Here is a 14,510-nt window from a genome sequence, read left to right as displayed (position 1 = left end):
GGAGAAAGAGCCTTCCTGGGGCTGGGCCCTGGTTGTGTGGCTTCAGGTATGAGTCCCTTCCCCTTCTTGGGCCCCAGTCCCCTCACTGCACACCTAGGGTGATGGCATGTCATGGCCCAGGGTTAAGAGCACAGACTGGAAAGGGACTCCCTGGGCTTGACTTCTGGCTCTGCTGCACACTGGCTGTGTGACTCTGAACAAGTAACCTAGCCTCTCTGTGCCTGAATTTCCTTGTCTGTTAACAGGGATCAAACAGAATATACCATTGAGGTCGTTAAGAAGAGTCAGTAAATCAATGTTTATAAAGTATTTATTATAGTTATTATTAATTATTTTTACATAGAGTCTCACTCTGTCACCCAGACTGGAGTGCAGTGGTGCAATCTTGGCTCACTGCAACCTTTGCCTCTCGGATTCAAGTTGAGTCTCATGCCTCAGCCTACTGAGTAGCTAGGATTACAGGCCCTGCCACCACACCCAGCTGATTTTTTATGTTTTTGGTAGAGACAGGGTTTCACCATGTTGGCCAGGCTGATCTCAAACCCCTGACCTCAAGTCATCCGCATGCCTTGCCCTCCCAAAGTGCTGGGATTACAGGTATGAGCCACTGCGGCCACCCAGGATTATTATTATTTGTTTCTTGCTGATTTGAGTTCCTTGTAGATTCTGGGTATTAGTCCTTTGTCAGATGCATAGTCTGCAAATATTTTCTCCCATTCTTTAAGTTGTCTGTTTACTTCCGCTATGTAGAAGCTTTCTAGTTTAAGTAGGTCCTGAATATTTACTTTTGTTTTTGTTACATTTGCCTTTGGAGCCTTTGTCATAAATATTTAGCCTAGGCCAATGTTCGTAAGAGTTTTTCCTAGCGTTCCTTCTAGAATTTTTATGATTTCAGGACTTAGATTTAAGTATTTAACCCATTATGAGTTAATTTTTGTATATGGTGAGAAATAGGGATCCAGTTCCATTCTTCTACATGTGGCTATCCAATTTACCCAGCACCATTTATTGAATAGAATGTCATTTCCCCCATTTATGTTTTTGTATACTTTGTGGATGATCAGTTGGCTGTAAGTATTTGGCTTTATTTCTGGATTCTCTATTCTGTTCTATTGGTCTATGTATCTACCTTGATGCCAGTACATGATACCAGTAGACACTTTCTTGATACTGTCTTGATTACTACATCCTTATAGTATAATTTGAAGTTGGGTAATGTGATGCCTCCAGATTTGTTTTTTGCTTAGGATTGCTTTGGCTATTCAGGTTCTTTTTTGATGCCATATGAATTTTAAGATTGCTTTTTCTAATTCTGTGAAGAATGACATTGGTATTTTGGTTGGAATTGCGGTGACTCTGTAGATTGCTTTGGGTGGTATGGTCACTTTCAAAATATTGACTGTTCTAATCCATGAACATGGGATGTATTTCCATGTGTTTTTGTCATCTATGATTTCTTTCAGCAGTGTTTTATAGTTCTCTTTGTGGAGATCTCTCACCTCCTTGATTAAGTATCTTCCTAAGCATTTTACTTTTTGTGTCTAGGTACTGTAAAAGGGATTGAGTTCAAACTCCTGACCTCAGATGATCCATCCACCTTGGCCTCCCAAAACACTGGGATTACAGGCATGGACCAACCTGGTGAAACTCCATCTCTACTAAAAATACAAAAATTAGCCGGGCATGGTGGCAGGTGCCTGTAATCCCAGCTACTCAGGAGGCAGAGGCAGGAGGACTGCTGAACCTGGGAGGCAGAGGATGCAGTGAGCCGAGATCGTGCCATTGCACTCCAGCCTGGGCAACAAGAGCGAGACTCCATCTCAAAGAAAAAAAGGGGGGGATTGAGTTCTTCTGATTCTCAGCTTGATCATTGTTGGTGTATGGCAATGCTACTGATTTGTATACATTGATTTTGTAACTTGAGACTTTACTGAATTTATTTATCAAATCTAGGAGTCTTTTGGAGTAATCTTTGGTGTTTTCTAGGTATAAGATCATATCATTGGCAAACAGAGATAGTTTAACTTCCTTTTTTCCAATTTGGATGCCCCTTCTTTCTTTCTCTGGCCTGATTTCTCTGGCTAGGACTACCAGGCATTTCTGCCAGGTCCTCGCTAGGCCCTGAGTAGACAGTGATGAACCAAAGGAAAATACAACATACCTACAAGTAACCACATCCCACGGCAGCCTGGGGTCCTGGTTTAAAGGGTTGTTAGAGGCAGGATGGAACATTTATGCCTTTGGTGATCAGGGAAGGGTTCTTGAAGGAGAGGGCATTTAAGCTGGGCATGGGAGCCTGGGCTGGTAGTGACAGAGGCGCAGCGCACAGAGACCCATGCAGCCCACTGATCAGCGGATTGATCTGCAAGAGACTGAACATGGGTGGGTGCCAAGTCAGCTGGCATCAAGAAGCTGAAACGACTTTATTATAGAGCTAAGAGCAGATTCTTGAGCCCACTTGGTTTGGTGCCCTGCACATTGCACCTGCCTGGCAACACGACCTAGGGGTGGCCATGGCACTGGCCATGCTGGGGGCCAGGGAGGGACAGGGTGGGCTGGTGACCTCCCGACACAGCTCCTCTCACAAACCTCAGTGGATCCTGAGGTTGGAGGTCCTGACACCGACATGACTTATGAAATAAGACCCTTGGAGGCTGGCCTGCCCCACCCTATGCAGTGCTTTTGAGTTGTACCCTCTTTAGGCCTCCTGTTCCTGCTAGACCCTGAGGCCCTCAGAAGCCGCTGCTGAGAGCTGACCCGGGAGCCCAGGGCCTGCCTGGGCAGAGACTGTGCCCAGGAGCCAGTGAGCTGCACTGACTCCTGGGAAGGCAACCAGCACCTGCACCAGCCTGCCCAGGCGCACCTCTTCCCTCCAGCTAACTCTGGTGCAGCTATCAAGACCCAGCCTGGCTATCACCTCCCATCAAAAACCTCACTGACCCCTAGACTGGGCCAGATCCTCCCATGGGGTCTCCAGCCTTGGGATTTCCCTGTTTCAGGGACAGAGCAAGGAGTTATACATAACAGAAAAAAAACAGCTCAGACCAGCTCAAACAGAAAAGGAAATCTATTGACTTCTGTACCATTATGTCCAGGGTATCTTCAGGAAACTTGGATCTAGGGCTCAAAGGGGGCCTTTCTTTATGTTGGTTCCATCTCATAGTGGTTCCAGACTAACATTCTCCCCTGTCAGCACCCCTGGGTGAACCAGAGATTTCCTCTGCCCAATGGTTCTAACAAGTTTCAGAACTGGACCTCCCTGGCTGTGATTAACCTGGTCGAGGTCCCATGTCCATCCCTGAAGCGTGAAGGACTGGGGCTAGCTCTACCTGGGCCATGTGGCCTGAGAGCTGGGGAGGAGAAGTGGTATAGTTAGCAGTTGAAGGGGAAATGGAGTTGGCCAGGCAGTAGCATGGCTGTCCACCTCACTGTGGCTGGCTCCCCACCAGACTGCCTACTGCTCCGGCAGGGACAGTGTTTAAGCCCCATCTGTGCCCCAGCATTGCCCTGCATAAGGCAGCACAGAGCAAGGGCTCTAGCAGAGCAGCTTCGGTTAGGTTCCTCAGGGCCTTGCACATGCTGTTCCCTCTGCCTAGAACAGCCCTGCACTGCACCCCCACCCATTGCCTCCACTTAGTACCACCTCATCCAGGGATCTGGAATTCTAGGAATTCTGATTAGATGTACATTAGACTCACTCATTCTCTCCTCCCAGCCTTCTTACCTTTCTTTCATATTTTCTCTCTTCTCATCTTTCTGTATTGCATCCTAGGAAATTTCTTCATATCTGTGCTCCAATTCATTGATTCTCTCTTCAGCTGTTTAATTCATAGTTTCAACATTTGTATTTTTTCACTTGTAAAAGTATATTTGGTTCGTTTTCAACTCTCTCTGGCCTTTTTTTCTCCAATAGACTCTTTTGCCTTTTTGATCACCTTCCTTATTCCATTAAATCTTCCTTAATCGGCTGGGTGCAGCAGTTCATGCCTGTAATCCCAGCACTTTGGGAGGCCAAGGCAGGCAGATCACCTGAGGTTGGGAGTTTGAGACCAGCCTGACCAACATGGAAAAACCCCATCTCTGCTAAAAATACAAAATTAGCTGAGAATGGTGGTGCATGCCTGTAATCCCAGCTACTTGGGAGGCTGAGGCAGGTGAATCACTTGAATCCAGGAGGCAGAGGTTGCAGTGAGCTGAGATCATGCCATTACACTCCAGCCTGGGCAGCGAGAGCGAAACTCTGTCTCATAAACAAACAAACAAACAAAAACAAAAACTTCCTTAATCTGCAGGCAGGTTTAGCTGGAATTCCTTAGATGGAATAAGGAAGATGATCAAAAAGGAAAAAATTGATAGATGAATAGACTTCATCTATTTCTTTTCTTTTCCCTCCCTCCCTCCCTTCCTTCTTTTTTTTTTTTTTTTTTTTTGACAAGATCTTTCTTATTCTGTCTCCCAGGCTAGAGTGCAGTGGCACTATCACAGCTCACTGCCGCCTAGACTTCCTGAGCTCAAGTGATCCTCCTACCTCAGCCTCCCCAGTAGCTGGGACTACAGGCATGCTCCACCACATCCACTAGTTTTTGCACATTTTTGTAGAGATGGGGTTTTGCCATGTTGCCCAGGCTAGTTATGAACTCCTGGGCTCAAGCAATCTGCCAATGTCGGCCTCCTAAAGTGCTGGGATTACAGTTGTGGAGCCACTATGCCTGGCACTTCATTTATTTATTTAATTTATTTTTATTTTGAGATGGTGTCTCGCTCTGTTGCCCAGGCTGGAGTGCAGTGGCGCCATCCTGGCTCACTGCAAGCTCCACTTCCCAGGTTCACGCCATTCTCCTGCCTCAGCCTCCTGAGTAGCTGAGACTACAGGCACCCACCACCACACCCGGCTAATTTTTTGTGTTTTTAGTAGAGACGGGGTTTCACTGTGTTAGCCAGGATGGTCTCGATCTCCTCATCTCGTGATCTGCCCGCCTCATGCTCCCAAAGTACTGGGATTACAGGCATGAGCCGCTGCGCCCGGCTGGCACTTCATTTATTTCAAGCAGTTCTCAGAGGTCTAAATGTATTTGTTATTTCTATTGAGTCTCACCTTATGGTGGCTTGTCTCCTTGGGGCTGATTTTGTGTGTGTGTGTGTGTGTGTGTGTGTGTGTGTGTGTGTGAGTTCGTATTTGGTTGTGCTTCATCTGTAGGAATTCTGAAGGCCTAAATTGGGATGCTTTCCTCCAGAAAGAATTTCTGATTGCTTCTACCAGTTTATCACTGACCAGAACCAATTTAATTTCTTGAGTGGGGATTTTCCTGTCTATGAGGATAGTGTAAATTTAACTTCAGCATTGCAGGAGAGCAAATGGTTGCAAATCCTCCAGGGACATTATTCTTGTTCTTAAATGTTTTCACCTGGAGCTCTGAAGCAGACACCCAGGTTTCCCAGAGGGATCCCTGTCCTGGCCGGCAGATTTGTTGGAAACACTCTCTTCTTAGCAGGGTAGCCACCTCTGAGGGTCTCAAGTCAGTGTAGGAGTCTTAGGTTCACTCCCCCCATCCACCACTCTGCATTTGGCATTACCTAAGGAAAATGCTTGTTGCTCATCTCTGGTTCCAGATAGTTTGCTTTATTTATTGTTTCTTTCTTTTGTGGAAGGAGGGCTTCCTTGTGATCTTGGCAGTGCAATAATGTTATGTCTGTAGACATTTACTTGCAATCAGATAGTGGATGGCATTTTAGGGTATCTGGTCACTATGCTGCCAGAGGTCAAGTTGACTCAGCTCATTCTGGGAGTTACATCCTTGGCTGCCAACATGGCTCTCATCTTGCTCCAGGGTAGTAATTTGGAGAGAATCAGAGTGTACATTTTCTGGCTAGGCCATGGAATGGGGCCTGGCCCCTGCTGCTTACTCCTCAGCTCTCATGCCTGTTTCCAAGCTTCGGGGCCCTGCAGCAGTCCCCCTTCCTGGTGACCTCATAGGTTCCTCTGAGGGGAGCCAGTGAGATGCTGCGACTCAGTGCAGCTGGAATGCAGAGCAGAAACAATGAAGGGGCACCTGTGTGTGTGTGTGTGTGTGCTGGGGTGCACTGGGGTGTGTTGAGGGTGGTGGTGGTGGGAAGAGCCCTAGAATTGTTCAAGCCGGTCATCTGGATTGGATGTTACCTAGAAAACTCCCAGATTTCCTCTCCGTTTTAGGCACCACAGATACAACCTAATGGGATGCTTTGCACATGGCCAACGTGAAGAGAAACGTCTGAGTGCGACAGAAAGCAATCCCACACCCACTTGGAGACAGGCCTAAGCTCTGCTTATCCTGAGGGCTCTCCAGCCCTCATATCCTCCTCCTCTCCTCTCAGGCACATTCAGACCCATGCTGTCCACATTCACTCATCCCCAGTCCAACCTTGATACCTGTGTCCCTGGTTGGGGGATCTGTCTCCCTAGGAGATGCTGCCCCTCTGAAGGCAGCCCTGGAGTATTCACCCAGGAGTGTTTACTGATCTTCCCTCTGTACCCGGCCCTCTGCTCAGTGCCACACAGTGGAAGGAGCTGGTCTTGGCCCTCTGGGGTCATCATTAGGGGGACAGTGATCCAGGACAGTGACAGCTGTAATGCACAATGCAGTGGTTGTGGGAACAGAGGAGGAGCACCCTAGCCTGCCCAGAGGACAGGGAAGGTGTCTGAGGAGGCAGCATTTGAGCTGCGACTAGAACACCAAGTCACACATTGCCAAATGTACAAACTGGGGAAGGGGCAGGAGGAGGATGGGAGATGAGGCTGACTGGTGGGCAGGGCAGACCCGGAAAGGTCCAGAGATGAGGAGCTGCCCACGACCCTTCAAGAGGGGAGCAACTGGCCGGGCGCGGTGGCTCAAGCCTGTAATCCCAGCACTTTGGGAGGCCGAGACGGGCGGATCACGAGGTCAGGAGATCGAGACCATCCTGGCTAACACGGTGAAACCCCGTCTCTACTAAAAAAATACAAAAACTAGCCGGGCGAGGTGGCGGGCGCCTGTGGTCCCAGCTACTCGGGAGGCTGAGGCAGGAGAATGGCGTAAACCCGGGAGGCGGAGCTTGCAGTGAGCTGAGATCCGGCCACTGCACTCCAGCCTGGGGGACAGAGCAAGACTCTGTCTCCAAAAAAAAAAAAAAAAGAGGGGAGCAACCTTCTCAGATGTGTATTTGGAAGATAGATTACTGGGTTCTCTGAGACTGAACCCCACATTTCTGAAACCTTTATGGCTTCGTAAGAGGGAACTAAAGTATCGTTCTGAAGCTGTTCTTCATGATACCCAGGGTGAGGGTATCTGGCTTAGATTAGTGAGAATCACCCCCATTTGCAAAGTGCAGTAGAGTTCATGCAAATGACTTGCACAAGAACCCTTGACTGGTAAGTGGAGTGTACCAGCTACCGACTGCCGTGCAACAAACCACCCCACAACCTCATGCCTTGAAACAACACTTTGTTATTATTTCTTAGGGTTCTGTGGGTTGGCTGGGCTCAGCTGGGTAGTTCTTCTGCTTGTGGTCTCTCATGCAACTGCTGTCAGATGGCAGCAGAACGTTGAAGATGACTTATCGCTCACCTCTCTGCACCCTCAATGTCCTCTGGGTAGCCTCTCTCCACCAGGCTGGTCAGACTTCCTAGGTGGCAGCAGTCTCCTGAGAATGCAAAGGCCAAAGCTGTTGGGTCTTGTTAAGTCTCACTCAGGCCTGGAACTGGCACAGTGGCACTTCACTGCATTCTGTTAGTTAATGTGAGGGATAGGGCCAATCCAGATGCTGTGTGGGAGGGGACTAAACAAGGGTGGAAGCACCAGGAGGCGTGGTTCCTTGGGGCCATATTTGGAGATTGGCTGCCACACAGTGAACCTTGCCTTCAGGCTCTGTCTATGCATCTTAACCACTATGACTCTTCTCCTCTGGAGAGGCCGTAGCCACAGCTGGGGGTCTCTGTTTGAGTTACGGTGAGACCCTGCTTCTCTGACAACGGCTCCTGCAGTCACATTTTTAGTATGCGATGCTCAGAGATCGTCCATGGGATGCCTGTATCAGTTATCTATCGCTGTCTGACAAAACTCCCCCAAATGTAATAGCTTCAGACACAACCATTTATTCTTTCTCATGAGCCCCCAGGCCCACGGGGTGGCTCTGCTGATCTGAGATGGGCTCACTTCTGAGGTCACCAAGGGTTGGCAACATGGCTCTGCTGTCTTAGCTGGGCTCACATTTCTGGGACCTCAGCTGGGACAGCTGCGCTCGGCTCCATGCCGTCTCTCATCCTGTAGCACAGGGCTCCCGCAGGGCACAAGAGTACTTAAGGCCTAGGCTCAGAACTGACATCACCTCCACCTCCCTTTATGGTCAAAACAAATCATAAGGCCATCTGCCAGATTGCAGGGGTGGCGAAATAGCTCCCACCTTCCCATGAGCTGAAATGTTACTTTGCAGAAGGCATGAAGGCAGGAAGGAGTGGAGCCATTGGTACATCAGCAGCCATTGTGCCTGCGTCCATTTGAGAGGAGCCCTTCCCGGCAGCAGCCGGCCCACACCAGGTAGCCAGGCTGGGTGAGCCAGGCCGGGCTGGGTTTCGGGCCCGGTGCAGCACTCGGTGGACACCTTTGTGTGTACTCTCATGACCCTGTCCGACCCTGATGACTTGACCATGTGGCTGCTTCACACAGACCGGGCCAGCTTGTAAACTGGGAATTAGAAACAGGATTCTCCTTCACCAGGAGCCGTTCATTTGAACTGGAGAGAGAGCTGAGCCCAGGAGCTCTGGCCGATGACAGGGTGCCTGGAGAAGCAGAGAAAGCAGCTCAGAGAGAGGAGGAAGAAGAAAGGCAGGGGCTGAGGGAGGCCATTTTGAGGGAGAGAGGGAGAAGGCTCCCTACGACCCCACAGGAGGACTGCCCTGGGTCCGGGGGGCTTCCAGGTGCTGGGCCCACCCTCGCCTGTCCTGGCTGTGTAGCATTTCCTCAGCTCTGCCTGTCTAGTGGCATTATTGCTTTAAACTTGAGATGCTTCCTGGGCCATCAGCTCTGTAGAGAGCCATAAAGCTCCTTTTGGGTCCATGTCAGAATTCTGCTCCCCAGACGGAGATGGCCTCATGGGCTGCTCCAGCACCAGCCTGTGCAATATGGTCCGTGTGGCCAGAGAGCTGGAGGCTGGGGGTTTGGCATTCCTGGGACCCGGAAGCAGCTGGGAGACTGTCGGGGCCTGCAGGGGCATGGGAGTGGGAATAGCAGATTGACGGTCCAAGTTCTAGGGCAAGAGGCCAGGAGACCTATCCCTAGTCCCCCACCTGCCAATGCCAGCGGGAGCCAGGACAGCCGGACACGGTTCCTCCAGGGGACAGCAGGCTGGAGGATGAGGAGGCAGAGACTCAGGCTGGAGGCCCTGAGAACCCCTGTCACCAGGCGGCCACGTAAGCCACATTGTCCCCTCAAGCACCCAGAAACTGGAGAGATGGCAGTGGAGAAGGGGAGGGACCTGGGGTGTGATGTCATGGGCTGGCTTTTTTTTTTTTTTTTTTTAGACGGAGTCTCGCTCTGTTGTCTAGGCTGGAGTGCAATGGCGTGATCTTGGCTCACTGCAAACTCTGCCTCCCAGGTTCAAGTGATTCTCCTGCCTCAGCCTCTGAGTAGCTGGGATTACAGGCACCTGCCACCACACCTGGAGAATTTTTGTATTTTTTAGTAGAGACGGGGTTTCATCATGTTGACCAGGCTGGTCTCAAACTCCTGACCTTGTGATCCGCCCACCTCGGCCTCCCAAAGTGCTGGGATTATAGGCGTGAGGCACTGTGCCCGGCTGGGCTGGCCTCATTTTGTGCCCACTGCCCAGCAGGAGGGGCTCAGGAGGACACTCAGAGGGTTACAGGCAACGCAGAGAAGCTACACATTCTCTGGGCATGTGGGCATAGAGGGAGGTGGAGATTTTTTGGACCCTGGAAGCGTGGGGTCCATCCCCCTCTTATTTCCCAGAAGAACCCCAATTTGTTTTTTTTTTTTTTTTTTGAGACGGAGTCTCGCTCTGTCGCCCAGGCTGGAGTGCAGTGGCCGGATCTCAGCTCACTGCAAGCTCCGCCTCCCGGGTTTACGCCATTCTCCTGCCTCAGCCTCCCGAGTAGCTGGGACCACAGGCGCCCGCCACCTCACCCGGCTAGTTTTTTTTTTTTTTTTTTAGAGACGGGGTGTTACCAGGTTAGCCAGGATGGTCTCGATCTCCTGACCTTGTGATCCGCCCGTCTCGGCCTCCCAAAGTGCTGGGATTACAGGCTTGAGCCACCGCGCCCGGCCCAGAACCCCAATTTGTTACCATGTCCACAGCCCATGTGGAAGTAGAGGGGAGATTCTGGTTTACACTAAAGCCAAAGCTCTGTCCTGTTGGGCCAATGGCCAGGGCATCCACCAAACACCCCGTCAGTGGCCAGGCTCCCAACACCAGGGATGTCTGGCCTCTCTGGGGAGGTCCCACATTCCCTGTAGCCCACCTCCCATCCGGAAGCTTCTGGAATCCCTCCCTCCTTTCCCAGGTCCGCCTTCCCCTCTGCAAGCCTCACCTCCAGTCCTCTCCTTGGAGATTCCGTCCCCACCTACAGCAGCCCACTCAGACGGACCCGGTGAGAAAGGCTGCCTGGTTCTGGGCCTGTCCCATGAGCCAGAACCTGACGCATGGACTGGCCCCGACTGCCCTGCCCCACGGTGAAGGCAGGTAGGACAGGGTAGGCCTCCCCACCCCTCCCCTCTGGCCTTTGCCTCACTGGCCGGAGAAGAGCCCCTCGCAGGAGGGAACAGCGTGGGAGATGGGGAGAAACCCAGCCTGAAGGAGTGGGTGCTGGTGCCTGCCCCACTGCTCTAATTCCTGCTGCTGTCCCACGTTGATCACAAAAGGACACGGTCATATTCACCTGACTGGGGTGCGGCAGCGGGGGCCTCTCGGAGCCCCTTCTCCATATGGGTTTGGGGGCCTCACCCGGCAGTATTGCCACAGTAAAGGAGCCGGGCATCCACATTTACAGAGGCAGAAACAAAGAGATTCAACTCCCCTCATCACTGTGGGTGGGTGAGCAGGTCATAGTCAAAGGAGTGACTCGCAAATGTTGGAATTGCTGACTATGAAAAAGACAAGAACGCTCTTATCCCTGAGACTGGCAGCCTGGGGACAGTAGCCCCCTCCTCCACCAAAGCAGCTCCTGGGTGGGACTTTGGGGTGACCCACCTCTTGGCTGTCCAGAGTCACTGTGGGTGGGTTCTGGTGCCCTGTGTGGTGTTCTGGGCAGACATCCTTTCAGGATGGAAAGCCGCCTTTTCCCGTGTCCTCCGTGGGCATCTGGTTCTGTGCTCAGCTGGTCTCCCCCCGAACCCCTGCTCCTCCCCAGCCACCCCTGCTCTCCTTGATGCACAGCTGACCTTGTCCCTCCACAGCTGAAAACCCCAGTGCCTGCAGTACGAAGGCCAGACCCCTTAACCCCCCCCCCGCCTACCTCTGGCCTCATCTCCCCGCCCCTCCACCCCTGCGATTTTATCCCTCAGTATTATTAAATTGCTTAGAGTCCCAAACCCTCCCCTGCCACACAGACTCTGTTTGATTCCTCTAGGTCTTTGTATACGTTTTTCCCCTTGGCTGGAATTCCACATTCTTATCTGCCTGGTGAATCTTCAGAACCCAGTTACCCTGGACAGCTTTCACAGACAGCCCCCTTCACTGTCTGTCTAGAGTGACCCGTCCCTTGGTTTTGCTCCACAGTACTTGACCGAGTATGTGTGTACGTCTGTCTTCCCAGCACAGCAGACGGGACTGACTAAGGGTGGGCCACACATCTCAAAAATGAGGTGCCGAGTCCAGCACAGGGCTGGGCACAGGCAGGCCCCCAACAATGGAGCATGACCCAGATGAAATGAAGCAGCTTCCCCCCGTCTTGGTGGCCCCAGGAAGCATCTCTGAAGGGTGACGATTTGGGGGTCACAGTGGGTACCCTCAAAGGCCAGCCTTGGGAATGCTCTTGGCTTCCACTCGAACAAATCTCCCCCTTCTCCTCCCAGAACACCCTGGCCAGGAGTGACACTGATGGGCCACTCACCCTCCTGCTGACTGTACAGCCCCATCCTGGGCTCTGGCAGACCGTGGGCACTGCCTTCCCAGCAGAACCTGGCTTGACCCCGACATGGCAGAATTGCGATGTCAGCCCGTGTAGAGAGAGCCATCTCAGCCCGCTGACCTCCGCAACCAGCAGATAATCAGCGTCTTGTTTAAGACTAAGTTAACTTTAAGATTAAGTTTGTGTGGCCTGGCGCGGTGGCTCATACCTGTCATCCTGGCACTTTGGGAGGCCAAGGCGGGTGGATCACCTGAGGTCAGGAGTTCAAGACCAGCCTGGCCAACATGGTGAAACCTCATCTCTACTAAAAACACAAAAATTAGCCGGGCATGGTGGCACATGCCTGTAATCCTAGCTACTCGGGAGGCTGAGGCAGGAGAATCGCTTGAACCTGGGAGGTAAGGGTTGCAGTGAGCTGAGATCGTGCCACTGCACTCCAGCCTGGGTGAGAGCGTGAGACTGTCTCCAAAAAAAAAAAAAAAAAAAAGACTAAGTTTGTAGGATTTTATTACATCCACCAGAGGAGAAGACTGAGGCCCAGAGAGGAAAACAGACTTGCCCAAGCTCCACCAGGCCTCCTGACTCATTGCCCAGTGCTCCCTGCCTGCCCTGCCTGACCTCCTCACATGACAGGCACAGAGGCCCCAGCTCCCATGTCCACTGCTGATTCCGCAGAGGCAAAAGGTTGCGAAGAGCTAGCCAAGTCCATTTCTCTGGGTGGGCGAGTGAGCAAATTCTGTGGTCAGAGAAGCCTGTGTGCCCTGAATCATGCAAAGGAACCAATGAACCAATTTTAGCAGAAGTTAGAACTTGCAGGAGTCAAACGCTCTGCCAATAGCTCCTCCTTGTCCCCTGCGTCCCCCGAAGCAGGTGGCGGTGTGCCACGATGTCAAACTGGATTTAGAGTTTGTTAGCTTCGTGAGAACCCAGAACACACACTGCCTGCATCCCTGAGGCCAGCTGGGTGGCTCTGGCCTATTTATAGTGTCCTCATCCATCTTCTTTTCTTTTGATCAGGGCAGGACCTGATCTCGGAGGAGCTGCAAATCTCGGCATGCTCAACAAATTCCAGCAGGGCATGAATCATGGGCTCCTGCCTCGTGAGGGCCCTCCACTGCCAATGGGACTGGGGGAGCTCCGGGGCTCGCCTGCTGCCCAGCTTGGAGCCAGAGCCAGGCCTGACGGAGTCCACCCTGCACATTCCAGAGGAGCTCAAGCTAGCTTTCCCTCCGGGGATCTCACCTGACACTGCCAGGCAGAGTGCCCCTGAAGGGAGGGTTTCCTTCGCTTGCCTTTTTGCCCTGGCAAGACTGGCAACCAGGAGTCCATGAGCACTGGTGCCTCCTCAGGGGTGGCACCTCTTTCTGGGAAGCCACACGGGTCTCGGACAGCTGTGCCCTTCCTGCTGCCCTCCAGCTGCCAGATCGCCAGAGTTCCCATGTGCCCTGGAATGTGGGACTCTCTTTGAGACGTCCACTTGGGGACCTGTCCTCAGGCCCTGGGGTCAGCACACAGGTGGCCAGTTTCTTTGGGCTCAGGGTCAGTTTCTTTGGGCTCAGGGTCAGGGTAGAGGCAGCCCTTTGTCCCACGTCCTGCCCCAGCGTTCCTGAGTAGCGGGCTCCCTCCCCCATCCTCTTGGCAGCTGTCCCTCCCTGCTCCCTCCCGGTGACCACAGCCAAGCCAAGAGGCCTGTGCTCTGTTCCCCACACGTCCACGTAGAGCGGCTGGACACCGGTGTTGAGTGCTGTGGAGGTGGCTGGGGGGAGTGGACATTCCATTGTAATGATGGCAAAAATAGCCATGGTCTTTCAGCCACTGCTGAAACTGCTGGAGTCGGGCCCTTCCCAGGTATGATCTGCCCTCCCCGATGGTGCCTTTGTCTCCCAGATGTGCAGATGTGGAAGCCAAGGTCCTAGGGATCAGGGGAACCTCATGAGGGAGGAGGCAGGGGGCCAGGCCTGGCTTCTGAGTTCGGCAATCCCAGTGTTACGGTCTGTCTTTTAATGTTTAAAAAGAAGATACAGGCTGGGCGCGGTGGCTCAAGCCTGTAATCCCAGCACTTTGGGAGGCCGAGACGGGCGGATCATGAGGTTAGGAGATCGAGACCATCCTGGTTAACACAGTGAAACCCCGTCTCTACTAAAAAATACAAAAAACTAGCCGGGCGAGGTGGCGGGCGCCTGTAGTCCCAGCTACTCGCGAGGCTGAGGCAGGAGAATGGCGTAAACCCGGGAGGCGGAGCTTGCAGTGAGCTGAGATCCGGCCACTGCACTCCAGCCTGGGCGACAGAGCGAGACTCTGTCAGAAAGAAGAAAGAAAGGAAGAAAAGAAAGGAAGAAAAGAAAGAAAGAAAGAAAGAAAGAAAGAAGAAAGAAAGAAAGAAAGAAAGAAAGAAAGAAAGAAAGAAAGAAAG

The sequence above is a fragment of the Piliocolobus tephrosceles genome, chromosome 19 (assembly GCF_002776525.5).
Source record: "Piliocolobus tephrosceles isolate RC106 chromosome 19, ASM277652v3, whole genome shotgun sequence".
NCBI lineage: Eukaryota > Metazoa > Chordata > Mammalia > Primates > Cercopithecidae > Piliocolobus > Piliocolobus tephrosceles.
The sequence above is the reverse complement of the archived record's forward strand: the minus strand, read 5'-3'. Positions refer to the sequence as shown.